The following is a 27,566-nucleotide window of genomic DNA, read 5'->3' on the forward strand; positions in this document are numbered from 1 at the left end:
ATGGCCCGAGCAAAGCTGGGCTTGGTGAGAAACAAGTGTGCAGATACGGTATTTCAAATGTGGCATGTCACAGGTCATCTTGTATTGACCTAGCTGCATACACTGTGCCTGCCGCATGACAGAAAATGTACAGTCCTTAGGATTTTCCCCAAATGCTGCCACCTAATTGCACTGCCAGATGTGGGGCAGCAGGAGCAGACTGTCTGCAAGCAGAAGAGGAAAACCTCTGCAGCAGTCATCTTTAGGAAGAAAACCTCTGCAGCAGTCATCTTGACTGATGCTATGCGCATCTGTAAGAAGAGCTGTAGCATCCACTCGTGTTTCTCCACCTCTGTAGCTCTGTGGTCTCCCTCCTTCCTCCGGGCAGTGACTGCCCTGCCACGCGGCCGCAGCACTGGGACCCCAAAAGGTGTTAAGGGATAGGAAGCTTTTCCCAGCTCCGTGCCTGTTTCTGGCAGGTTTTAAAAGTAGTTTTACAGTTGTATTTCTGTATCTTTGTTCCCTGCAAAATCCCCTGCTATGCAGAGCAGACAGTGGTGCCGGAGAGAGAGCTATCTCTGGAAAGAAAGAGTATTCACCCACTGCAGTCGCTGCAAGGTAGTAGAGGGGCTATCTCAGCAACCCTTAAACTACTACTAGCTCAGTAGCAGTTCAAGTGGGAAGAGCAGCTGTCAGCCTAACGCATCTCTGTGGTGGGCTTGATGGGTGAGGATTTAACGCTCTCCGCTTGGTTTCCCCATTGGTATGCTAAAGGTCTGGCTTACAGGGTCAGGGGATACAGCAGCAAGCTGAACTTAGCCTTTAGCTCCTTTCAACCCCTCTCCCTCCTGTTTTGCTTTTCACCAGCAGGAAAATATTTGCAAGAGGGCATCGGGCAAAAGGTGGCTTGCTTTAGCTGTGACACAGGCCACGTAAACATCTCCTTGGGGCTGGCTTCCAGGACCACCAGAGTCAGTGGCACAAGTCCCACCATCACTTCGGGCTTTGCCAGGGTTGCTCCTAGCTGGTTGTTGGAGAACACGTGGGCTGTAGTTTCTGTGCTAGAAATTCCTTACGTTTATGGACTTCTGACTTAGTTATTTTTGGAAAATGTTAGTGATGGCTTGGCATCCTGCCTAATCACTCCTCCTGGAGTATCGGTAATTTGCTGTTTGGGGAATTCAGAGGCTTCCCCCTCCTGTATCCAATTTTTATTTACAGAACCTTGTACCGATCTAAAAGCTAACTGCGGTGCCAGTTTTCCATTAGAAAGCTAATGGTAATCCCCCCTTCTCACTTTATCCAAACAAACCTGGTGTGCCACATTCCTCCTGTCTGCTGTTACAGTGGAGAAGCAGCCCCAGGAAAGCCTAAGTGTGATGTGAAAAGAAGCGAGATATGAGAGAGGGGGAAAAGATGGAGGTCTTCTGCTTGGAGAAAAGTTGGTGTTCTGGTACAAATACCTGGCGATGTTGGTCCTGCCGCTCCCTTGGGTGGCAGTTTGAGTGCAAATCCTCCAGTGAAGCTCTTGGAAATTCCGTTTGGGGTTCAGGGTTATTTCAAATCAGTTTTGCTTGTTGGTTTGTGGTTGTTTTTTTTCATTTGCGGTGTGCTAAAGCTGAGCCATGAAGCCGTGGGAGTCAGCTTCCCCTTGAGGACTCTCCCCACTTTTAGCTCAGGACCAGTGTTTAATATCCCAGAGTTTTAAATACGAATACATGTGGGTTCTTCATTTTCAGTTCACAGCTTTCAAAGAGGCAGTTTAGAAAGATTCCCTGCTGCCACTTTAACAGAGAAAGCCAGGCTTCTCACCTGCAAGTCAAGAACAGAAAATTTTAAGATACAAGTATCGAAGCAGAGTTTGGGATTTAAAGGCTCGGTGCTCTGCTCTTAGCTTTTCTCCCCCTCACCCCCATCCTCACTAGGCACTTGGGATTTCTCAGCGTCTTCCTAAAGTCTGATGCTCTCAGTGGTTTATCCTTGCCAACCTCACTACAAGCACCACTGTCCTGCTTGAGCTCTCCTGGTGCTTGAATCCCCGGGATCTATGAGGTGGGGATGGGATTGGAGGTGATTAAGTAGTGGGTAGCTGCTAAACCTGAATTTCAGCTAGCAGGAAGCAGATAGGGCTGAAGCATCTTCCCATGTGACCCACAGGCGCCTGCATCAGTTGGACCTGCCATCAGTGAAACCTGCGTCCCGAGGGCTGGTGTTCGCCTTGACATGCACCCCTTCCATCTCCCCCCTAATGAATGGGAGGTTGCAGGGTGCCCGTCAGGGCAGGATTTTCCCTTGAAAGTCAATAACTTTTCTGACGGCCTATTTATGCTTTCATCTCCCGGCTATTAATGCTGATTTATGCAATTTGTGACACTGAGCGATGCGGCAGCTGCAGGGAGGAGGAGATGAGAACCAGAAACCCCGTCGGCTTCCTAGGAGACATCTTCTCCAGTAATAAATCTGGGATGGAGGAAAGCCTGCTTTGATCCTCTGTGTGTGCTCCAGTGTGTCAGGAAAGGACCGAACACCCGGATGATGCTCTCCAAAAGGAGATGTTGCCTCTTTGTTTCTTTCATCTGCAGCTTTTTGGGATGCTGGAGTCTTACAGCCACGTTGGCTGGAAGATGCCATTGACTCAATGATCTCCTAACGCATTCAGCTGTCAGCGGCTCGCAACATTCTCCCTCCGTCACGCATGAGCACTTGCATGTAGAGCTCCCCAGGCACGGGCTGGAGCCCATGGGGATTACAAAAGGAACGGGGATTATAAAGAAATGTAGTATCTGTCAAGCTGGAGACCATGTGGCTCTGATCAGTGATTAGAGCCACACAGTGCAAGGGGCCGTACAAATTGCTACTGATGGAGATGTTCTTTGCCCTACAGATCTCGTGGTGCTTGGCTATTAATCTCACCGTGGGGGCTCCGGGTCGTTTCTGCTGCTGTTGTTGAATGCAAGAGATGTTTACTGACTTATTCCTTGTGTTGCAGGAGTGAGGGTGATGGAAATGATGGGCAGGATGAATTTAGGGTTGATTGCCTGGTGCCTCCTGATGCGGTGCCTAATAAAGGTGAGCTGCTGTCACTTGAGGTGCACCCCAGGTAGATTGACAAGGTGGTGGGACAGTGACCACCTCGCGTTCTCCTCCTACAGCATGGAAGGGGATGAGGTGCTGTGCCACACAGGCCTTGACAGCTCATCTGTTTTCATTATGTAAATGAAACAGGAGGACAGCAATAATGTCCTTTAATGGAGAAGCACACTGACAGGGCACAGCAGAACTGACACCAAACAAATCAATTGTCACTGTGACAATTCCCTTTCCCATTTTATCTGAAATACCTACTGAGAACTCACTAAATTTGCTTGCATGCTGAAATAACCGAGTAATGAACCTTTTTTCTGCAAGGAAATGTTCTTTTTCTCTAAATTGGAAGGCCTTCTTCCATTTGTGGCTTTCTCTATCAGATTACCAATTTACTTTCCCAAAGGAATTACAAGCTATATAGCAAAACCTCTACTTAGTGCAGCAAATAAACAAATGAAACAGGCAAGTTATGTGAATTTTCAATGGGTTGTAATATGCTGTAGTCAAAAGAAAAAAATAAAGGAAAAAAAAAGGAAGGTAGTTTTTTTCAGGTTTTTGGTTTTGGGGTTTTTTTTTTTGCAAGCTTCTTACTGAGGTCACAATCTGGTTTCTGGCATCTGAACAGTTAATGTGAAAGGTAAAACCTGCAGCTGTTAGCCCACAGCCTGGCGAAGGGCTTGCTTTCTCTGCTTTCCAGTGTTGTAGGTCTCTAATCTCCCAGGGTGAGAGGCTCAGCTCCTCACCCTGTCTCTTCCCCATGGCATTCTCCAATTCTTTCACACAAATGATGAGATTTTTCTCTGAGTGAAAAAGCAGCTTTTTCCAGATGCCAGGTGGACATTTAGACGTTTTAAGCAGGACTGCTCTGGTGAGGTTCGTGGGGAGGGTTTGCTTTCCTTTGACAAGGAACAGCCAAGAGGTCTGACTTCATCTGAAACTGCCTGAAACCATCCAGTGAAGTATGCTGGATTTGGAGCATGTCTTTGGCAGTTCTGGTGATGGTTTTGTGTTGTACGGTGGTCCCAAGGAGACTAGGATAAAACCTGCATCCTAGCCACAAACTGCCTACCTGTGGCTGAACCAGGCAGGGCATCGGTACGCATGTCTGTGGATGGGGTGTAGATGGTCGGCGTGGTGCCCTCGCCTGCTGTCTGGTGAAAACCAGAAGACATTCATTGGGACTGAGACTGAACACCTGCCTTTTGCTCAGGATTGCTCAACCCATGAGCTTTAGACATGGTTACTTGTGGTCTGTCCCCCAGCAAACCGTTCCTGTGCACAAGACGTAGACCTCTGTCAGAGCAAGTCTGAAGACCTTGAGGACACCCTGCTGAGGCGTAGGGCATCCTTCAGGGCGAAAAACCTTCTGCTTGGGCGAAGGCAGGGAAATACATCTTCTGACCCCTGCACGGGTGCTTTGGAGGTTTGGCAGTAAGTTGATAACGTGTTCAACTATAGTCTGTCTATGCTTTTTGTGAGAAAACTGCTGGCGTGGCTTCAGCGCGTGAGTTGAAGTTTAGAGTGAAGCAACCAAGAGGAGTTAGTGCCCTGCTGACTGCTGGTTCCTGAATGCCTGCGGTCCATTAATTTCTGAGGGCGGGAGGGGCAGGAAGAGAAGTGAATTGAAATGAAGAAAGCTGGCGCAATCCTGCCTGAGCCCCATGCCTGGAGAGCCATGTCCCATCTCTTCATGCGATGCCATGAGGCAGATACAGCTCATCCATCACTCTGAGGCATGCGTCCAAGCCTTCTAATTAGTGAATATAACTGGAGGTTTGGAGCTTAAACTAGTTCTGACCTGTATTTTTTAATTAAGGCATTTTTTAATACAACCCCTGCTTCAGGTCATCTGATAATACTAATCTGAATGTAATGCCTAACTTCTTAACCCTGAATGGTTACCTCTGCACTTTAATGCCAGTCTTAAAGAAACATTGTCCCATAAATTAGACGCCAGGTACTAAACAGGAACAGAACCGGCTGCGAATTAAAAGCTCTCAAGGAATAATTAGATGGACCCTGAAGACTGGCTCCCAGCTGACATTCTTTGGCCTCTCGTAAAAACACAACATGCTTATGTTCCCCTTGTTAATGCTGCCTTGCTCTCCTTTGGTCTGCTTCTCTGTAGGATCCAAGGGGGTGTCCCATATTCCTATTGCCAACACCACGCCTGATAGTGACTCAGACCAAGCAGGGATCGTGTCTCCCGATACTTTTTGGGATCGTTGTTTTTAGCTGGCTGATGGCCACCTATTCCCCTTGTCTCTTGGAGAGCAGAGATTTTTGGTAAGTGTACGAGCACTGTGGAGGAGACCCTTGTTCCCATCAGTAGATGGAACAACTGATGAAGTCAAGAGATTAAGGAAAGAAACCCAAGCACTGCGCAGTTTTATGAGAGCCTTTTTTATGGGTTTTTACTTATCCTGTATTGTTCTGCACACAGCAATATTACACTGAGAATCACAGGGAGAAATGCTAATTCAGTGTTTTTATATAGGGGAAACAGCATGGTAAGTGCATTCCTTCAGGCAGTCCAGAAACCGCCTTCTGCAAAAATTCATGAAAAGCACATGTAATGCCTTGTCAAGCTTGGCTCCTTTATCTAGGATAGTTAAAATATTTTCACTAGGGGAAGAAAGGTTGCTGAGTCGTTTGTTTGTTTGCCTGTTTATGGATAAAGATCTTCCAAAGGTGGGAAAACACCCGTCTTCCATCTGACAGGCAGAAAGGTGCTCTCCAGGGCAGCCCCTGGCCATGTTCAGGCCAGGATTTCCTAAGGGAGCCATTGTAGAGCCGATGACAAAATAGGTAGAGCCACAATTTTTTTCTTGCTTACTGATTGTGGTAGCCACCTTGTGAGTAACCACTACAGCATACCAGGAGAGTAAGGCAGAGGAAAAGCTCACTCGTCATCTGAAATACAACAAAAAGAAATTGAGGAACGGAAGGAACAAACAATTTGACTGAAGAGCCTCAGAACTCCAAGTCATTCCCACCAGTTCTCCAAAGTACAGTGTTTCAAACGTTCATGGCTCAATTTACCACCTATTTGATGGGGGGAGTGTTTACAACACATTCTCTGCATTCCTTCACCAGAAGTGCTGTAAAATTGGACTTTTCCCCCCATATGTGATGCAGAGAATGACTCACATCTGGAAAACTTACCGTACAGCTCAGCACTGAGCTCTTCCAACAGCAGCTTACCTAAAAGGAAAATCAGACATGACCCTGTGATATTGCTGCCCTGCAAGCATGAGCGTGCAAATGTACCTTTGTATGCTTAGGGTTCAGTCGAGCCACGGTAATAGCAGAAATGGAGAGATACGGGCTGATGGGGAGGATCTATAGGCTCTAAGGGGGACAACTGGTTAAATCAACAGTAGGTCATGCTGAAGGGCGTTTCCATGGTCATGGTTATCTATACTCAGCGTGACAAGAGTGGGAAGGAGAAACTGAATGTTACAGTTGATGAGTTTATCTGGAGGCACGGAAAAAGTTGGAAATGTGGTGATAAGACAAGGAAAAACCACCAAACATGAAATGTTTGGTACCTGGGCTCTGAAGGCATCCAGGGGAAGAGCAGGAAAGCGTGGTTGGTGGCAGTCCTTGAACTACCACTTGGAGGTGGAAAGATCTCAGAGGAGGATGTTGTAGGAGGGAACGGTGCTACTTCTAGATTCACGGGGCACTTAGAAAGTATCTCTGGATGTCCCTGCGCTCATGGCCCCACAAATCTGCTGCCTGGATCAGCGATTTGCATGTCACCGAGTTTTGGCTGTGGTGTCCTCAACCAAGCAGGGGACCTGGCGAGGTACACCGACTGCAAGGTGAAGTCAGAAAACTGGCATTAGGTTAATGCTTTCTAAAGATGAGAGGGGTTTAACCATTGGAATACATGCCCAAAGGATCTTGTGCCTTTTTTCTCAGCTTTGTCTTGAGCTTCTATCTGTGGCAGATTCTATGCAGTGGCAGATTCCTCCTCAGCCCTGGGTTATTGGACTTGACAAGGAATTTCTGTGTGAAAAGTACAACCTGCTCTAACACAGGCGGCCAGGCTGGGTGTTTCTAATGATTTCTTCCTGCTTTCAAAGCTTCTGATTAAATCTGTGTCTTTTCCCACAAGTTGGGAGCTGAGCCCAGAGGGTGAAATTCCATACGATTCACCGATTAATTCCACCTCCTTCGTTCCTGCATGCCGCTTGATTGCAAGGTCTTAATTGCTACAGAAAGGAGAATCTCTCCTTTCCCAAATACCTTCACGACAGTAGCCCCAGCTTCCCATCAAACCTGCTCCTACGACACGACAGTGCTATAGCTGCTCTTCTCAACTCTGGCGGAGTTGCTACCATCTCTCCTGATGATATACGAGGGTGTCATGACTCGTTATGTCACGTCAGACGATGCAGTGGGATAATAAGAGCTGATCGGATGTGGCAGTAGTCATTTTGAAATTGAAGAAAAAAGGTTCTCTGTGCACCAAAGAACACATCTGTTTTGTGGCATAATTCAAATTAACTTGGGGGAATTCACTACATCTCGTGTGTCTTCCATGGTGACACGCAACATAGAAATGCAGTCTTGGAAAGCTTTTATGAAAGCTCAGCAGCCAAAGCGGTTTTAAATTGCCTTTCTTTTTTTAAATTAAAAAAAAAAAAACTAAAAACTTCTGACGGCCATTTCCTACTCTTGACTGATTCTACCTAATTTGCGCTTGCACTGATTGCAGTTTTATAAACAGGAATTCCAGGGCTATGTATCTCTATACATGGGGAGATGTTTAGCTTTTCACCTTTCTCCCAGATGAGATGTGAATCGCCAGCGTTAAACCTCTGCATAGAGCGATGCTGGGAGACCAGGGAGCAGCCATGCCTGCTGTGCCCAGCTCACATGGAAGCACTCTGGTCCTTACTCAGGGACCTCCTAGAAAATCCGATCTGTTCACTCCCTGTGCTCAGCTCGCGCCCAGGGGAATGTGATCCAGGGGCCAATGTGTGCAAATGGACCTCGGGACCCTCCGGAGGGAGGTGAGCATGCTCTGGTGCAAACTGAACTACATGAACCGGCAGCCAGGCAAGAGGCATCTCCTGGGTGATTAAAACTTTACTCCCTAAGGATGCAGCAAAGAGAGTATTTCCAGGGTGAGGAAACATGAGGTGGCTGCCATTTGGGCTGCAGTGGTATCTTCAAGCCCGGTCCAGATGACACCCATGCTCGCAAAGCTCAGCATCTTCCTCTCAAAGACAAAGATGGATGGAATAAGGTTTCAGTGGGGACCTAAAGGAGAGGGTGTTGCTCTCCAAAAATATGTCCCTCTGCTTGCTGAATACATGGTTGCCCTACCTGTCAGTGGGTACTTTGCTGTTGGGAGCCAAAATTGTTCTGATACATCCCCTATGTCAAGTGTTGATAAAGAGCTCTCTAAGTACGAACCCACCCACTCCCACCTCCCAGTCTTAACTGAAATATCTGACTTCTGGATATAATCTGGAATAAAAGTTTTGAGCTCTCTGAGCTTTGTAGATTGCAAAATCCGACCAATCTTCCTTGCAGGAACATTTGGCAAAGAGGAATCCTCATGGCTTGATCAGGGGCAGTCTGCTCAGAGTGGGTCTCCACCATGGGCTGTTCACTACAGGGAGCTGCAGAAAATGATGGGTTTTTGTCTTGTGGATCTCAGGTTGGACCGTAACTCTGGGAAGATGGATTCTCTGCCATGGGCCAGCTGGATGAGCAGGAATGGTCACATCACCTCCCTGCCTCAGTTTCCCCCGTTGCTGAAACAGCAACAGTGATGTTCTTGCTTATGCGGCGCTTCAAGACCCCTGAGGAAAGGCTGGGAGTTACAACCGTACTCTGCCTTTAGGCTTTCAAGGGGCCTCGCAATTCAATTAAGCGCTGAATCTTGCTAACAGCAGTACAAAACGTGTGACTTCTTGTTGCAATTAATCTCAGACTTTGGTACTACCCAGGGGACTGTGTGGGCATTACTTACTGGAAACTTACCCCGTCTTAACTCAAAACACATGTGGCTGATAGAGCTGACCCAAGGGAAGGGACATTGCCTGTGCTTTTACCTGGCCTGCACACTAGCTGCGTGGGGCTGGGGGAGCCCCATAGTGAGCACCCAGAGCTGCCCCTTCAAGGGGAGTGATGGGGCTGAGCAAGGTGGGACTTCATCCTGACGATGGGGTGGAGCTGCCTCGGGAGAGGATATAGGGCAGGAGCTGAGCCAGCAGTAAGTCTGGGAATGGGGGTAGCAAAGGAGGAGAAGGAGGATTTTTATGGCTGTTTGCATTAGCATGGGGCTACTGAGGACATCAGCTGAGCTTGCTTCTTGCTCTTCCTATCTCTGCCTGTGCTGTCTCAGCTAGGCTATGCCTTGTTTTTTCCTGTCCAGCTTAACAAGCCTAGAGTTGGGAAAGGTAGCAGTAATCTTCAATAGAAGTGAAGCTGTGGTAACTAGCTATGGAAAGCAAACCTCCACGGCTCAGGAGGCAGGCAGAAATCCCTGGCACAGTGGGGACCACCCTATTTATTGCCCAGCCCACCGTGTGTCTGATTGCTTGCATTTAGGAAGGCCCTGTGTATGCATGCAAGGGAAGCCTGAGCTTGGTGTAGGGGCCCTGGGGATCTATATCACTGCGTTAGAAACCAGGGGTCTTTTAGAAATGAGAGGAACCTGTACAGTCCTACACCCACAAGAAAAGGTAACTTTATGGATTGAGTCCTGGTGATATCCAAGCTCCAAGTCAGGAGGTGTTGGTCCAAGAGATGCTCAGTAGTAGCAAATGCAATGGGGCCCCAGGTGCTGGGAGCAGGTGCTTTAAGACCTTTAGCCTGCAGGAGGAGGGTGATGAGAACAAGGCAGGGTGCCTTTTGCCAATAAATAAAGCTTTGGTGCTCCTTGGTCTTGAGCACTGGGGGCACTTCTTGCCTCTGCAGCTGAGGAGGAGCATGGTGAAGGTAGGTACAGGTGAAATGGTGGGAGGCAGGGAGTTAGAGACTGGAAATGTTGGATTTTCTTGCTCTGGAGAAGGGAAGAGGGGGTTTTACAAAATCACAAAGTTGTAAGGAAAAGCAGTTATGGGCCTGTCCTTCACCAGCCCCTGTGTGTGTTAAGTGGGTAGACATGGTGAAACCACAGGGAGCCAGGTAAGAGATGCAGCTTGCTCCATCTGCTCCAAGAACATTTTTCTTCTGCTTTTCCTACTTAATTTTTCAAGTTATTTCACCATTTCTCAATCATTTTTATTTTGTTCTCTCCTGCTTTACCCCTTTCAAATGTCACAGCAAATGCTGTGAATACAGCCCAGCAATTTTTGCTCACAGGAAGAAGCGCTACATGAGAGCATCTTGTCAACGCTCCCCCTAGGAAGACTTATCTATGCAGGTGCCAGCACCTGGAAGAGGAGTAACTGTTGGATTCCTCATTCCCTCCTTGTTCCAGGAGCCTGTGCAAGACCATCTCCATCATGATCATCGGATACCAGCTCTCTGTAACATGTGAGTAGGTGCCTGAGGATGTTTCAAGAAGGTTATTTTAGGGTTTCCTATGTTCTGTCTTTGAGGATCAACCTGAGAAGTGGAAAGAGCCTTTCACCTTCTGCTTCTGAGTGGCTGCTTTCTTCCTCTCCCATGCAGAGTCTAGGCTGGAATTTGGATCTTGATGACAAAGGCAATGGTTCCAGATAGCCCCTTTTTTTTTGTGAATGCATCTGCATGGGCAATCTCTTCTAGCTGGCTTTATCAAGCTCTTAGGCTGCCCAACCCAGAACTTGACTCTTGGGCAGGTTGTGTTTTGCTTCTTTCCCTTGTTTTCTTAAATCTCTGCATTTACTGGCTGGTGGTTTTGGTAGCAGCTGGCTGTCTTTTGCTATCCTGGCTCCTTCTTGCCATCCTAGCTCCCAGGGTTTGAGTTTAGGAAGGCAGGTGGAGGCAATCTTACTGTCTAACAAAAGAAAAAGAAGTGAGGTTTCCCTTTTTTATCATCTTTGCTCTAGTCCTGCACGTTCACTCTTTACATTGTGCTGGCTTCAGTGCTTGTTGGACCCTGATTTAAGTCAGTAACCTGGCAAAAAAAGGGATCCAACAAAAACAAACACTGAATTATTTCTTTTTTTTTTTTTTCCCCCTTTTGATGGGTTTGTGACTTAAAACACCTCTGAGTGTCTGGATGAGAAGCCCATTCCGGAGCCTGCTGCATTGTTGGCAAATGTCTTGCTGGCTTCAAGAGGGCCAGGACCCAGGGCAGGACCTGCTGTGCGTGTCCTTTGGCTGCCCCGAATTTACGGTGGGTGGCACTGAGCAAAATGATGCTTGAGCAGAGTCCTAGTGCGTTTGCTGTGTAGGAGCTTCGGTGTGGTGAACCCTTCTGGGTTCATGGCAGTCCCTGCTCCTTTCCCTTGCTCTGTTCCCTCCCTCACATTGCACCCGCTCTTCTCTTCCTGGTTTTTGTGGATTAGGGGGTGAGAGGTCTGACTGCTTTGGATCCGTGTTTAGCCCTAGGGCATTTGCCGTGTGCAGACAAGAGATTTATGTTAACAGCATCTGTGTGGTGCTCAGCTTCACACAAAAGCTGGGCTTTTCTGCAACATCCTTTGCCTCAACTGGGAGAGAAATGTCTTCAGCTTCACCTTGAGCTGGTCTGGAAAGAGATTTCTGTTGACTTATTTATTTTTAACTAACATGTATCTGAGTGGTGCTCTTTGTTTTGTACCATGGAAAAATACCCCTTAATCTTGCACCTATTTCTCAAAATGTGGGCATGTCTCCAGTGGCTGGGTATCTCAATGGTCTGCAGCTCCTGACCCCCACCAAGGGCTTTTCTCAAGCACAAGGAATTTAGTCAAGTTGTTCCAGCTCTTTTCCCCTTTCTGCTGTTACTGCAGCATGGTCAGAGGGATTGAATGAGGGGGGTTAATTAAACTGGGAAAGGTTGCCTTGCAAGGCTTGAGGTCTCCACTGGGCAGCTGGACTTGGAGGCAAGGAAAGGGGTGTGGATGGGTGCAGCTCATGTCTGCAGGGAAAGGATTTTGTGTATGGGTGTGTAAACTGGTGGCATGTGGAGCAGAGTGAAAAAAGGACTCTGATCCTTATGTGGATGACTGTGTAGAGGGCCCCCTCCTCTCAATAAAGAAAGAGGAGGAAAATCTGCAACAAATAGGTTTTATTTTCTTGAGGGCCTTTCCTGGATGGAGTACTTCATAGGACGGGTTGGGTTGGAAAGGGTCTAGTTCCTATTACCCTGCCACGGGCAGGGCCACCTTCCACCAGCCCAGGTTGCTCCAAGCCCCATCCAGCCTGGCCTTGAACACTGCCAGGGATGGGGCAGCCACAGCTTCCCTGGGCAACCTGGGCCAGACCCTCACAGCAAAGAATTCCTTCCTAATACCTGTATGTAGACCTACCCTCTGTCAGTTTAAAGCCATTGCCCCTTGCCCTATCCCCACACGTCCTTGTAAAAAGCCCCCTCCAGCTTCCTCGCTGCCCCTTCAGGCCCTGGCAGGCTGCCGTAAGGTCTCCCCGGAGCTGTCTCATCCCCAGGCTGAACAACCCCAGCTCCCAGCCTGCCCTCACAGGAGAGCGGCTCCAGCCCTCTGATCATCATTTCAGATTCACCTTCCTCCTGATTGTTGACTTCACTTTTCACAGCCGTCTCCCAAGGCTTGGCCATTCAAGTCTTCCCAAAGAAAAACTTTGCTTTTTCAGGACTACTTTCCCCGTTAAACAAAAGGGATGTTGTCCAGGGAAGGATTTTGATTTTATGCTTTATAAGTCAGAAAACTTATTCTGCAGAAGCTTTCTAGCTGTCTTTCACAGCAAGTTTGCTCTTGCCACCTCACTAGGGGTGCTTGGCAGTGCCCCAAGCACAGCTCACTGCAGTGAGCTATACCCCTGATCCTTCACATTAGTCTAGCTAGCTTGTGAGAGCAAACTGACTGCAAAATAATCCTCAGACTGTAGCATCCACCCTGTCCCTGGTGCATATATCTGATGCCAAGGACTCATGGCACATCCCAGCATATTGTGGGATAATTTGTCTGCCCTTTCTGGGCCTTTGTGAAGAGCTATCCAAAGGCACTGAAGAAGAACCAGCCTTGTAGACAAAACAACTATAACAGCATCTGTTATGTTTGTTCAGCTCATCTTCAGGTCTGTGCTCTTAATAGACCACCCAATATGACTTCATTGTGATGGTTCCCTTAGTCCAAAGGAAGAGGGGCGTTGGGCCAGAATCAAGAGTCAGCTGCAAAGAATGAGTATCCTAAGTAGAGGTAGTGTTTTGGGGGTGGGTTTTTTTTTATCCCCACATTTTTGCCCCATCATATGCCTCTAGGCAGCCTGAAAAGAAAGCCCAAACTTCCCTCAAACGGATAACAGAAGAAAGGAGATCCTGCTTTGTTTTATTCCTAGGAAAATGGCACACATTTTTCATTCTGCAGAAGCCCAGTATAAGTTAAGCTGCCAGACATTTATGATGGGAACTTGCAAAGCATGTATGATTCATGGTTTGGAATGCCACTTAGCCCCGGCAGGGATTTCTGAGCATGGCTTGATGCAAAGGAAGGGTGTGCTTCTATGTGGCTTGGCACCACCTCCAGAGCAAGAGAAGATGTTTGGTATCAATCTTTTCCTGCCATCATGAGAATCTGATCTCCCAAACGAAGTGGTTAGGCTTGAAGTCAAGCTGTGATAGCTCTCCCCTTCTTTGGGTGCAGCACGTACTTGCCTTTGCTAATGTAAGCTCTGTTTCTGGTGGTAGCCCTCTCCCTAGGGCTGATGGCCGTCCACTTAACCTGTCATGCAGCACCAGATGCTGAGATGTTTTCTGAACATATTGAGCTTTATTAAGCTTGATGATCTCCAACTCCCTCCATAAGAGTATTAAAAAAAGATTAAAAGTGAGGTGTCTCCACCCATATTCAGATACAGTCAGGAAATGGTGAGGATGGAGGGAGAGAGATCCAGTGTTGGTGATGAAGCTTACCTTTGGCCAGTTTTGGCCGAGGGGTGTCCCCAACCCTTTAAATCAATGTGGCAAAGGAGCAGCAGACAGAAGCTGCAGGGAATGAGCACAGTTAGCTCTCCTCATCCATCCAAAATCAAGTGAGCACCCTACCAAAGCTCAGCCTTTCTGTGTGGTGCCTGTTTGTACTCGTGAGCCCTTTAGCTTTGCTGGAAGGTCATGGGTGACAGATGTTAGAGATCTTGTCTTGGAGGGAGAAAGGGGGAAACTGTACTCTAAACAAAATCCTCCCTTGTGTCCTGCAGTTTCCTAAAACTGCTCATTTGTGAACTACAGATATTTATCTATCCCCTCCTGTGTGTCTGAGTGTACATCTATAAATATGAGTGTGTGTAAACATATGTATAGAATGCTTTATTCTGTTACCAGTACATTCATGTTATTTCAACAATAACAGCAGTGCTGGGGCCAGAAAATGCATCATTATCAGAGCTCAGCCTCACAAGTATCATAAATTTCTTGATGTCAAAACATTAGTGACTTCTCTAGTGTCTTGTAAGGACACTTGATGCTAACCATCCTTCTTACATCATCCATATGCTTGCCAGCTATCGAATCATTTTACTTTGATTTCGTGCTTTTTAGCCCACGAACAGAAACCACATGCCTACGTCCATTAGAATCACAGGGTGATGTTGCAGGTACTGAAGGCTGGGCCAGCAGACGGGTGGGAGAAGGCAGACCCAGCCTAGCAGTCTGTCTCCAGTGACTCTTGGGACCAGCCTGTGGTCCTGTGGGGCAGCAAACATGGGATGGGGCACAGCAAGGCAGGAGAAGAGTCAAGGGAAGGAAGCTTGGAGTATGGATGAGCAGCAATGAGCTGGAGAGAAACCAGAAAAACCTTTGTAGACCTGTGGGCTTATGGTTTGTGACACTCTGGCCCTCCTCTTTTAGCAAAGAAAATTTGAGGGTTGGCTCAGGGATGTCAAAGCAGATGTCAAATCAAGGTGTTGCCAAGGGCATTTTTCATGTCTGAGCAGCCTCCCTTCTGCTGGGGAAGATGAGGGTATTTTTCCCTGACTTTCCCTCTGGATCTGAGGTTTGTTCTTGTGGATATTGAGGCCAGTTTGTTTATTGCAAGTAATCTAAATATTGTGTTGTATGTGTATTCAAATTTATATGCAAAGTGACAATTGCTTGCCTAGTCTATTTTTTTTCCTGCAGACAATTTGCTTGCTCACTTCAGTGTAAATCAGGAGTACGTTCTCGAACATAGATAAATTCTGGTCTCGTATAACCCCAGTGGGGGAAGAACTGGGCTCTGTGTTTATAAACACTGAAAGAAAATATATATCTCTGCGTACAGCGTTTACATTCCACATGGGCTTTCTTGCCAGGGTGTCCAATAAAAGAAAAGATGCATTTCTTTCCAATGTTGGAAACATCTGGCTGGGTGGCACCATCACTGAGTCCCCTGCATGGAATCCAAAGGAGGTCAAGCATGATGCAGCAGCCCCATTAATGTGGGTGCTTGCTAGGGACTAACAAGCTCTGTGATTAAGTAAAAATCAATCAAAAGCAGGAAAACTGGGCCCTGGGGCTCTCAGGAGAAGGCTTGGTGGTGGAGGAACTTTATTAATTAATTCAGAAGGTGTTGAGAGACCTTTTTTGTCATGGTTGTCTATACACAGTTGTCACCCTATGCAACTCTTAGCTCACTTGGAATAATTTTTGGCAGGTTCCTAATAGTCTGAGATTCAAAGAAATTACTTTAATCATTAAATATTACCACTGTCTGCTTTCCTGTCCCAACATTTTACTGTTCCTTCAGAAGGTGTCAAGGCTGCTGCTTAGCAGTGATCAGAAACTGACTGGAGATGGGGAAAGGGAGCTATTATGTATGAGAATAAGAAAACAAACAAAAAACATAATTGGTGCATGCATTAGCTTCTGCATCTTAGGCTAAAGGTTCTGCAAGATCTTGCTGTGTTTCTGATGTGACAAGTCCTTTTTTGTTGTTTTGTTTTGTTGTTTTTTTTAATGTAACATAAAGGTGGTGTCCACATTGCACTGTAAAATTAGCCAAGTAACCTCTTATTAGATTTGAAGGGTGAAAGGCAGCCAAAAAATCCAATTCTGTGCATAAAGTACCAGGTCCTCTGTAGTCCAGTGTTGAAATGCTCTTTCCAGCAAAAACAGGTATAAGGCCATATAACAGACTTTCCTGAATTATTTTGAGAGCAAGTGTTGGAAAGGGTTGGAAAATGGACATAATATTTAAGCCCCACAAGGAATTTTAAACAGTTGATGATCGGCCGTCTAGAGGACAAACCTCTTGGTGCTCACCCCGAATCATTCCTCTGGCAGGATCATTAAATCCACAAACATCAGAACAACTGACTCTTTTGAATACTTTCTCTAAACAGGCTGGAATCCACCGTCCTTGATTTTGAGATACCTGAGGAACAGAAGCATTGTTAACAGATTTCTAAATATTCAAAGCTAGCAAGCGTATTGGGTCTTTCACTCAGCTTTTTAGGCAATGGGTGAGAGAACCTTTCTGGGTCCTACAGCACTCTCTCTCCGTCAGCACAGTGACAGGTTAATTCACTTGTACCTAACAAGTCTCAAGTCTATTTTTCCTTTTTTTACATTTCTGCAAAATAAAAATAACTGAAGGGGGTGGGTGTACATGTCAGTATTCATCTTTCACCTCTGGGGAATCTTGTTCTCTGTACTCCATCATTTGGCTCGTGCCTCTTCTTGGTTCTTCATTGTACGATGATGTGTGGCAAGTTGGGGTGGCTAGTGATGGACCCTGGAGGTGCTCAGTGGAAGTCTGTTTGACAAACAAATTAGGTGATTGTTCCTCCTTCTCTAATATCCTTGGTTTGGTTTTAACAACAAACGGACGGGAGGCAAAGATGATGCTTCGGCTGGTACACCCTTCCTGCCACCAGCTCCCCCTATAATATCTTTGATAAACGAGCCTCAGGGCCAGCTGCCTACTGTTTAGCCGGGATTGCTGACCTGACCATGCTCTCCCTTTTAGGAATGAGGACAAAAGCAAGATTTAGGGGAAGTCACCAGTCTTGTAATTCTTCCCACGTTTTCCCCATAGCTGTTAAACGTACGTGGGGCATGCTGTCGGTCATGAACCCTACAGGCCAGTCCTTGGCTGCAAAGCTCCCTAAAGGAGGAGTTTTCCCACTGCTAATCTTTTTGGCAAGGAGCATAGCCTCACTTAATGCAATTGTTATTTTTATCCATCACTGAATGCTCTGCAGCTCAAGCTGGGTGGTCTTTAAAATGTTATGCACAATTAACGTGGGCCGAGTCAGGGAGTGGAGAGGTATTCTCAGGGGGGAACGTGTGAGTGTGGGACCAGCCAAATTCCTCTGACGCTGCTGGGACAGTGGTGATGGCTGACAGTGAACTGAAGCTGCTTCTCACATGGTTCAGCAGAGGTGAACTGGAAGGGGCTGTCTTGTTCAGAGGTCCGCATCTACCCGCTGCTCACGTCTTTGAGGAAGAGCTATGTGGATCTCAGTCCTGGCACGACTGCATCAGGTCAGCATGTCTCATTGGACCGATCTTGTCAGAAATGGGGCTGATGGATTTATTCCCAAAAAGCCCATCCAAGTAGTGCTGACTAAACCCATCTGTCATGGGCAGAGCTGACCAGAGAGAGCTTCTGAACCTGTGGGGAACCAAGGGAAGGCTGAAAGGACTGACTGAAGTCAGGGCATGGTCTCTGATGCAAATAACACCATGTCTGGCTGAGAGCCCACCACAGCTCATGCTTCGCTGCTGGGCAAAGCCAAAGGGAGATCTTCTGGTCCTCAAGGGTGGCTCTTTTGCCTGCAGTGGGGTTGTATGTGGCTGGAAGAACAGTGATCCCATAGTCTGGTGACCAGTGGGAAGGGCCAGCAGCAATGGCATTGCTGGAAGGAGTTTGGGAGCCTTCTCTAGCAGAAAACCTAAAGCTGTCATCCATGGGACACACTTTGAGGACTTCCACTTCCCCAGGCATTTCTTCAGAAGAGAATTGAGAGGGAGATGGGGTGGAAATTATCTTCAGCAAGGGATTGCTTTTTTCCCAGCTTTTTTCCCCTGCTAGTGAAGGTATTTTACAAACAACTGATTAAGTTTTGCATCATCCCGTGGCAGCTGTAAATGGTAATAGATTATTGCTTTATTTCCCTCTTCATTAATTCAGTCTGGAAACCTCAGCTAGTCATCAGCAAATCGGGAGGTGCAGACAGTTAATGAAACATGTAATTGAAAAAGAAGGGAAAAATAAAATCTCCATATGCATGAAAAGTTACGGAAATCCCCATACACTGAGAAATAGATTTGTGACAGGTAGGAAAAATCACTCTGTTTGTTTGGTGGTGCCTTGTGGATGGGTGCATTTGCTGCCACCGACCTGGCCCAAGAGCTGTAGGTAGCACTAACTTGTCTGCTGGTGGTGTGGTCTCGGGAGTGTTGCCTTGCCTGAGGTGGGACAGCCCACCCCACTGATGTGCTGGGGTTCAGCTTGATTGAGTTGCGCATCCCATTTTAGGATGAAGGCCTAATTGGATGTGACATAGGAATTTAAGCTGGGCTGATTAGATCTTGCCTGGTCTTGGACTCAGTCCTTCATTTCTTTTGCATGGTCTTCTTTTGGGAAGCTCCCTTACCCTTTAAGGAAAACAAGGGAACATCTGGCACGTACCCAGGGCACCGTCTTCACCATGCTGTGGGCTACCATGCATTGCAAAAGAGGGCTGGCCACCTCTGCCCTTCCTCAGGGATGGCGAGGGCTTGTGCATGTGTCCCATCTCTGGATGCTCTCTCTGCCCAGCAGACGCTGCTAGGACATTCAACAGCTGCCAGCATTTTGGAACAGAGGGTCTGAAGGTTGGATGTTTGCCCATCATTGGGTGGAGACCACCAGCTCATTTGCTCTGGAGCAATGAGCTGCAAGAGGCTTACAGCCATCCCAGTTTCCAGGAGACAGTATTTATCTTTGGAGGGATCAGATTTGCTCTTTCCTCCCCTTCTTCTGTCTGCAATCTCTGCCTTTTCGGTTTAAATCGTCATACTGCAGGAAAGCCCAAAGGCTGCAGCATGAGCAGGCGTGCAAATATCTGGATCACTGCAGGGTGAGAGGCTTAGAGGGATGAGGTGACCCCAGGAGAAGCATGGCAATTCAGCTCTTTTTGATTAATTTTTTTTTTTTTTTTTTTTTTTAGTTTTTCATGCAGAAAAGTATTCTAAATAACACTTTCTCCTTATTTTTCTTCTGCCTCCCATATAATTTTCCATCTCCTCACCAGGGAAAGGGGAAGGGGGATTTGTGAGAAAAGCAAAATAATTTTGCTTTTGGTTTCATTTCATTCTTTAAAAACCGGTTTGGTTTGTTAGTAGAAAACCAGAGAAAATTAGCATGGAAGAGGAAAATAGTCTTCTCCCTCAGCTACAGGGATGCTGCATGGCAAAATACTTTTCTCAGAGCAGCCACCGGAGACTGGAGGGTTGCCAAATCCATCCTTTTTGTGAAAATGAAGTCCCTAAACATCCCCATGTGCCAGGAGCTGCCAGGACTGCCCAGAGGCTGCCGAGTGCGTTGGTGCTGTGCTGTTGACCTTCAAAAGGTGACATTTCAATTCCAGCTGTAGGGCTGTGATGAGTGCCGTTAACATGTCCTAAGGACACCCAAAATGGGGGAAACTGGGATCCTTGGTATCTGTGTCTGAGGGCTTGAGGGAGATGGTCGTTTCCCTGTCAACCTTTAACTCTAAACCTGAAAATGATGATCCTGGAGGCAAGTTTTAACTTTTTCACCTCTTCCTCCCATGGCAGAAATGTCCAGCTTTACACTCTAAGTAGAACTGGTTATTCCCAGATGCTGCACTGGGCGGTGGTGCCTGGCTACTGTTCCAGGATGTATTTGACTGAATTAAGTGCTGGAGAGAAATCCTGAGGGTATCTGAATGACATCCTATAAACTGACAGGAGCATTGTCACCTTGGGGGAGCTCTGCTGTGCCCAAGCCAGAGGGTAACGTGATTGGAGTGGGGCTGGCAAAGGCAGGCAGAAACGATGAGGAGCTTGGAAAGTCTTCCACAGGTAGAGGAGGAGGTTAAAAAGATTAGGGATGTTCAATTTACTGAGGAGCAGAGTAAGAGGTGCCTTGATGGTGTTTATGAAATAGGGATCAGTGCAGAAAAGGTCAAGAAATCACTGTTATCTGCCAGCTTGTATGTTTTACGGGATACCTCATGCTGCTTGAAGGGAGGGGTGGAATATTAAATAATACTTATATTAATACATAACATTAAATCAAGTGTTTAAAGTAAAAAAAAAAAGCAAGCAATGTTTTACAAGTATATGTCAGTGCTCTAGCTGTTCTTCAGTGATGATGTTTGGATGATGGTTGCCAGGCTTTGGTAGGAGCACTTCTCTGGTCCACAAGAGGCTGCAGGATAGCCTCCTGCCTGCTCCGTGAGGCAGCTGGAATTATTTCTGGTGGATATGGGAAGTCAGCCTCTACTTGGCAAGAGTTTTAGGATTTAAGCCTGTCTAAAGGCTGATCCTTGAAAAGATGGTTTAGATGGGTTTTTTTACGCCAACCTGGTAGTGTCGGGACAGGGTGAATGACATATTGAAAAAATGGGGCTCGGGAGTGAGCACCAAGGGTGGCTGGGCACTGAGGGGCTGCTCCCAGGGGACCTGTCCTGGCTGGGGGTTGCCCAAGGGCTCTGGCAGATGAGCCCCAGCAGCGTATGGCCCCCAGGTCAAAGGCAGCAGGTGTCTGCTGCTGTAAAACTGTCATCGTCTTCTGGCCATCGGGAGCTGAAGCAGTGGTTTGCTCTGTAGGCTAAGTAGCATGATTTGCTGTGTGATGCTGATGTTTCAAAGAGACAAATGAGGTTAGGACAAGCCGTGTCACCAGATCAGAAACAAAAAAGTGTGGTTTCACTCACACTTACAAGCTGCACTTATTTACCCCACTGAAGAGCTAGCCAAAAGTATTTGCTGCTTTGGGATGTTTCATGAAAGCGTTTCTGTCGCTGCAGAGTGGTGACCGGGATGTTGCGGATGGTGTAGGGGCTGCTGGCATTGTGAGGGTCCTGCAGCTCTGGGGTGGAGCTCGGACCTCTGCGGACTCCTCTTGGAGGGGATGGATGGAGGCTTCTTGGAGAGGGAAGATGGAAGGAGAGGGGCTTCTTGGGCTGGGTTCCTTTGTTTCAGATGTGGGAGCCAGCGTGTGGTGCGTTGCTTTGCTAATGATGCTGCTTTGACCTCTTCCATTTCCCTGCTGACACCGGCGACCCTCTGCCGTTCTCCTGGCTTTGACTTGATCTTCAGTAATAACAAAAGAAAACAAACTGATGCTTCGCGTTCACCCCGGTCCAAAGATGCTTGTTAGATTGGGGATGAGGGACAGATTTTCTCCAGCCTGTCTCAAATGCCCACGTGCCAAAACTTGTGAAGACTTTGCTGGGTGTTGCTCTAAGATTCGTATCTAATGAGTGTTCCCTGGGGAGGGTTGTTTAAAGTGAATAACCAGGAGCTTCTTGAAAGAGGTTGTTCAGGCAGTGAGTTGGAGCAGCAGGGCTAGGAGAGGAGCACGGGGAAGAGGGATGGGATGGAGGTGGTGGGAACTGCTTGGGGAGGGCAAGCCACCGTGCCATGCCATCCCGTGTCTCTTCCATGCAGCCACCATGCCATCACTGCCTGTCACAGCACCGTGCTGGCATCACTGCGTTTTCCCCCTCTGGGAAATCACCATCTCTGCTGAACCGGGTGTTTTACAGATTACTGAGGCTTAGTGCAAAGCTGTGTAAAACCAGGATGGGATCAGAGGGCCGGGGCTGCTCTCTGAAAGGGTGGAGGTTGCCATGCTTGGGGGCCTGAAGACCCTAGGGAGGGTCTGGCTGGTGCAGCCCTTGAGCTGTAGGGGGAAACTTTACCCCACAAGGTGGGACTTCACATTGCTCCCCTCTGCCTTGCTGTTTCGAGGGGTCACTCTCCATTCAGTCATTCTCATGCCAGGGCAAATATTAAAAAAAGGGATAGATAAGATTTAGTGGCTTCTCTGCAGCCCCTGACATTGAAATCTCTCCCTCTTGCTCCTTCCTTCCACAGTATGGCTGGCATCTGCTGGCCTGGCAAGAAGGGATTTCCTTGTGGTCACTGTGCTGCTGTCATTCCCCCAAATACAAGTGACAACAAGGCATCCCACTGGAGCCCCAAATGTGCAGGAACTTTTTTGTAGAGGAGCCAGCTGCAGAGAGCACCTCAGCCACGAGCCAGCCTACTCCGGGTAGCTGCACCCCCCATCGACCCTGGCCACCCTGCACAGCATGGGCCTTAATACCGTGATAAACACGGAACTGAGATTTTGTTTTATAGAGGAACACTAAAGGACCGTTACCAATGCCACAGCGAGTAGGATTGTGCCCATGGGGTTTAGTTAAGCTGTGAGATGGGGGGATCCTCTCCCACAGGACTGGGATGCTCAGACCACATTCCTCTCCTTAGAAAGGACAAGGCAGCAGCAGCGTCAAAGGTTTTGGGTGTATATTTTCAACATAGGACAGCTGCAAAAGCTTAAGCCAGGGAAGTTGATCAGAAAGTCGGAGAGCTACTCTCTCCTGTTCTGCTGGGCCAGCCAGGAGCTGGCGGAGCTGGCTGTGCCTCCCCGGCAGCTTGCAGTGAGAGTGGTACCTTGCTTTTAAAGGGAGTCATGGTATGTGACAGAGAATTTTGTGCCCTGTGCATGGAAAAGTGATCATGTCACCAGGAATTTCAGGTACTTTAATGTTTTTTCACCAGTGTTGTGCCCAGCCTCCATAAGAGAGGTGTCCATTTTGGGGGGTAAAAGCATCCTCTTTGCCAGCTGCACATCAGGAGTTAAGTCCTGTGATGTGACGGTGCATGCACAGCCCTGGATGTAAACAGGGCTATGGTATACAAACCATTAGTGTTGGGAGGGAAGGGTCTGAAGGCAAACATCATAGTTTTTTGTTATTGAATTGAACAGAATTATATTGAGCTCTGATCCCCTGCTGAATACGAGGGGGTGCTGTGTGTGCGCCTCGCTGTGTTGCCAGCTCCGGCAGGTCCCCTCGTCTGCAGCCAGCCTCGCATGTGCCCCCCTTGACTGCGTGTTGTCAGACAAGACTGATCTGATTATCTCTGTAAGGAAGACTTATTCCAGTGCCAGCTCAGTGCTGACGGCTTGCCCTCATTTCACTTTCTGCAGGGCACTTCTCCTGCCTCTCTGTGATTTCAGCCCCAAAACCTGGGGCCAGGCTTGCCTCTGCCGCAAGGATTTGGGTGACATGGGCCTGTGGGGGCAATGGCTTGCAAATCATTGCAGCTGGGTGATGGAGAGCTGAAAGATCCTCTTTGCAGAAGCACACAGTTAACTTGCTTTTTCACCACATTGGTCCAAGAGAAAAATCACATATACGTGTAAGCTGCAGGGAATCGGCAGTGCTAAGACCATTCGGGTTGAGTTAAACTGAGCATGGCATAGCCTGTCATATAATATCTTCTTACAAAAGCCAGACGTAAATCATTTTGATGAACGTATTTTAACCACCTGGCCCTGTTGTTCCCATAGTGCGGTTAATCTAACACTGGAAGTAAATAATTGAGCTGTGTTTCATCTCCATCCCTCGGAAAGCTCTGCTCTTTCCCTCTTCCCCACGGAGTTTTGTCAGGAGCAGAGGTGAAACAACAGGTTTGTCCATAGTAACTGACCGATGATTGATTGATTGTAGAATCATAGATCCTGTGTTTAGGCACAATGTGTTCCATGGCAATGTCTCTTTTTCCTACTTTATTACCCAGAAGGGCTTACCTTTGCTCAGAGGATGCTCAGCCTGCTTGCCTTTCAGCTTAGAAAAACCAAAGGTCACACACTACAGTGGCAAATGTGTGTTTCTGTAGGTCAGTTGTTCATCAAAAAGCATTAGGGATAAACTTCTGCTCTAAAAGTAAAAAAATTCTTCCCTTTGGTCATAAATACACAGAGCCAGGTTAGTCCTCTCAATAGTACTCAAGATCTACTGTAGATCATGGGGCAGATGTTGGCTTTTGGTGGCTCCGTCGTCAGTATCCACCTGTCTTCAATAGTAAAACATTAAGTTGGAAGAAAAGATGCGCGTTCTTATAGTGACCCATGTTTTGTTTAAAAACAAGAAGCATGTGCAAAGTGCTATTTGTTACGTTAAAACTTAAAAAAAAAATAAAAAAAATGTAACTGAGCCTTTGAAACCTCGAAAAAGTTTTGGGATTGTTTCTGGCAGGAATTTAAAAAAATTCCTTTTCCTTGATATTTTTGTCTTTTCTTTAATTTTTTTTGTGTTTTTCCAAAGACGATGTAATTTCCTGACTATCCCTAATCTGAGCTGTATAATCAAAAGGTGGGGAAGACAAACTGGGATAGCTCCTTCCTTTAAGGAAATGATTTTCAATCTTTATTTGAATGTGCTATAGCTTTGTATGCCTTATCCTTCAGATATAGCTAGAAGTAGTATTTGGCAGAGGCCCTTGTTGCAGAGATAGGGGCTGGGGCTGGACGATAGGGAGGTAACGGGGTTATATGCAGGCAGCCTTGAGGGTATGTAAGACCCAAAGTTAGAGAGAAGGCTCCAAAGTCAATTTTCCTTTGTTTTATGACACGTTCGTATAATCCAAACAGTGCTTTAGGTTTATTTTTTGAGATCATACCCTGGTTTGTGTATTTGGGAGTATGGTACTCGGAGCAACTGCTCTCATTATCTGATTAATACGGTTGGCTTTTCCCTTCCAGGCAAAATTATGGGAGTAATTAAAACTTGCTCAGTTTGCAAATGGAAAACGTTTTGTAGCTTGCAAAACAGACTGGAACATTTACAGCAGTTACTGGAAGGAGAGCCAAGTATACGAAGAAAATGTTTGCCTCCAAAACCATCTTTCCAAAAGGATACAAAACTTTGGGCTTGAGCTAGCCTCCAAGAAAGCTATGGAAAGCTGTCGTGGGGCAGTTTGGTTGGGAATTAGGTTTCAGAAAGGCTTGTAACCTCATTGAAAATGTGGTCCTAGACTTGACGCTGACAGATTTTGCTAGCAACGCTCATGCTCCTTGGCTCAAACTAGGACTTGCAGCCATTTTGCAAGCAGGAAAACATTGGAAGCTCCGTTGCTCACATGAATTTTTCAGCCACATCTGAAGCGGTATTATGAAACCAATCTGGTTTGGGTTCTCACATCAAAATGGGAGTCAACTGATCCAGATTCAGGGTGTCTCATCCAAACCGCAGCTCAGTTTTTAAAAGGGTTGAATTTGCAGCTCTAGTTCTGGTTTGCTTGTAATAGGAAAATTACTTTTTATTTTGGATGATCCCCAGGAATTTCTCTATCTTGCAAACTGCCGATTTCCAGATTTGTGCATAGCATAGACCTGGGGCGAGGGAAACCTGACAACTTTTCAATTCCTATATATGTTCTGCATAATCCAATTGCTTCTGATTTCGGCAGAGTCAAGTTTACTGCTAGAGAAAATCAGGAAAAGTTGCATGTGTTGTTTGGAAATACAAAGAATTTTGCATATGAACAAAGCCCATCTCTTATGAACTCCCCAAACAGCCCTCCATTCCCAAGCAGAGGGTCCACAGCATCTATCCAAGGTGTAAGGACCATTTCTTCAAACCCTGGTTCTCATTATCACTTTTAGCCACAGAAGTTTCCCCCTGCTGCAAGAGTTATGGCCTGATCTAAAGGAAAGAAAATGTAATGCTTACTCAACTTCTTAACAACATGGTTTTTTGGTCATTTACTTGGTGTTCTGTAGGATAAAAATGAGCAAACACTCGGGAAATGTTTGCTTTAATACCCTTGTGGAACCATGTTCCTGTCCCTGGAAAAAGCCAGCAGCAATTAATACGTGTTGCTTACTTATGAGCACGGGCAGGCTTATTTGAACAGCATGTTCCATATCGGTAGATGCTGTAGAAATATTGTATTTCAGACTAGAATGATTTGACTTGTAAAACTTCAAGAAAATGTTGAAAACCATTCTGAGGTTTGCTTGAGGGGAAAATGGAGTCTTTGAGCATGTATTGGGATTTTTTTTTTCTTTGTTTTTACAACAAATGGCAGCTTCTAATGCAAATATTCATGATTCCTTGGTACTTATCACTGCCTATTGAAAGATCATTTTCAGGTCCTTCGAAAAAGCAGAGAAAAAAACCCCACCAACAGTTTCTGGTTTAAATCAGGGCCTCAGAGTGGCAGCTTTGCACAGGAAGATGTGACAATCTTTTTCCAGCAGAGAAAAGCAGGTCAGTTATCAGTCCTGGGCCCTTTTGCACCAATGTGGCACAAAGAGGTACTGTGAGCAGGGTTCTCCTGAAAAAAAGCAGATGATGGATAAGCCTGCATCCTTGCTGATGTGAATTCCTGACCTAGTTTCCGTAGCAGACTAGCTCAGGAGCATAAAAGAGCTGCTGGGGATGGAGAAAATGCCTTGCAGGCAAGCTGGCCCTTTGGTGCCTGTGAGCATAAGGCAAGCATTGCCATGTTGGAAGGAGCTGCTGGGCACATCACATTGCAGACTAGCCGGCTCAGACCCAGTCCGCCGTGGATCCTGCCCCAAGGCATTGCCACACGGTTTGAGGATGAGTCGATGAAGAAAAATACCATCTAATGCGATAGATGGCAAAGGAAGTCTTGTAGTCACTGGCTGTGGAAGGAAGTGGGGTGGTGTTTTGTAATACTTTCCACCAATTCCACTTTGTTGTTGTTGTTTTGTTTTTGGTGTTTGTTTTCTTTTGTTTTCCCACTATTTTCTAACTGCCAGCCTATCTTCTGCTCTCTACCTGGCCTCTTTCCCTCGTGACAGTCTCCATATACACCCGTTTGTCCCCACGGCTTGCAAAAAGCTGGCACATCCTTCCGCCCATCCCATTTTGGGTTCAGAAAACAGGAGATTGGTGAGATCCCTGCCCTTGCAAAAGGCAGCATATGGCTGCTGGCATCCCCATCCCACCAAAAAAATATCTTGCAGGGTATCAGGCTCCCAGTGTATTCTGTTGCACAGCAGTGGGGAAAAGTGAGCTTGTGTGGATGCCTTAGCTATCCCTGAAGGCTGGGGTGAGGATTCATGGCATCCATAGGAGCTACTACCTCCACAGGAGGGCTGACAGTCTGCTCCAAGCCATGGCATGTGGTGAACTAGGGGATGAGATGAAATGTTTGTGATAGTGTGAGTGTAAATAGCTCCTGAGTCAGCTGCCCTGGGGGCTCGAGGCTGCTCTATCACTTGAGATCACTTGGCTCACTGCTTGATGTGCTCTTCCAAACCTAATTGCTAGCTCAGGGCTGCGTTGTTGGGTTTTGCTGTGTGCGTTTGCGTGGCAGGGAGGATTAATTCTCTCTGCCGCAGGGGTCACTGGATGGGGCCATGCAGAAGGTCTTCTGAGGATGGGGGTTCAGAAAGATGCAGGGGCATCAGACACCTATCTCAAACATGAAAGCAAAAAGGGAAATA

The 27,566-nt window shown here is 46.9% G+C and overlaps 1 long non-coding RNA gene across 1 annotated transcript in view; it reads left to right on the forward strand.

The window, feature by feature from the left end:
• The first annotated feature begins 10,328 nt into the window (after window positions 1-10,328).
• LOC129736681 (uncharacterized) overlaps window positions 10,329-27,566 on the forward strand; it is a 79,823-nt gene continuing 62,585 nt past the window's right edge. The window contains exon 1 of the long non-coding RNA XR_008733655.1: window positions 10,329-10,569. This is a non-coding gene — a long non-coding RNA (uncharacterized LOC129736681). The remainder of the gene's footprint in view (window positions 10,570-27,566) is intronic.

Source organism: Falco cherrug, chromosome 8 (assembly GCF_023634085.1).
Source record: "Falco cherrug isolate bFalChe1 chromosome 8, bFalChe1.pri, whole genome shotgun sequence".
Taxonomy (NCBI): Eukaryota; Metazoa; Chordata; class Aves; order Falconiformes; family Falconidae; genus Falco; species Falco cherrug.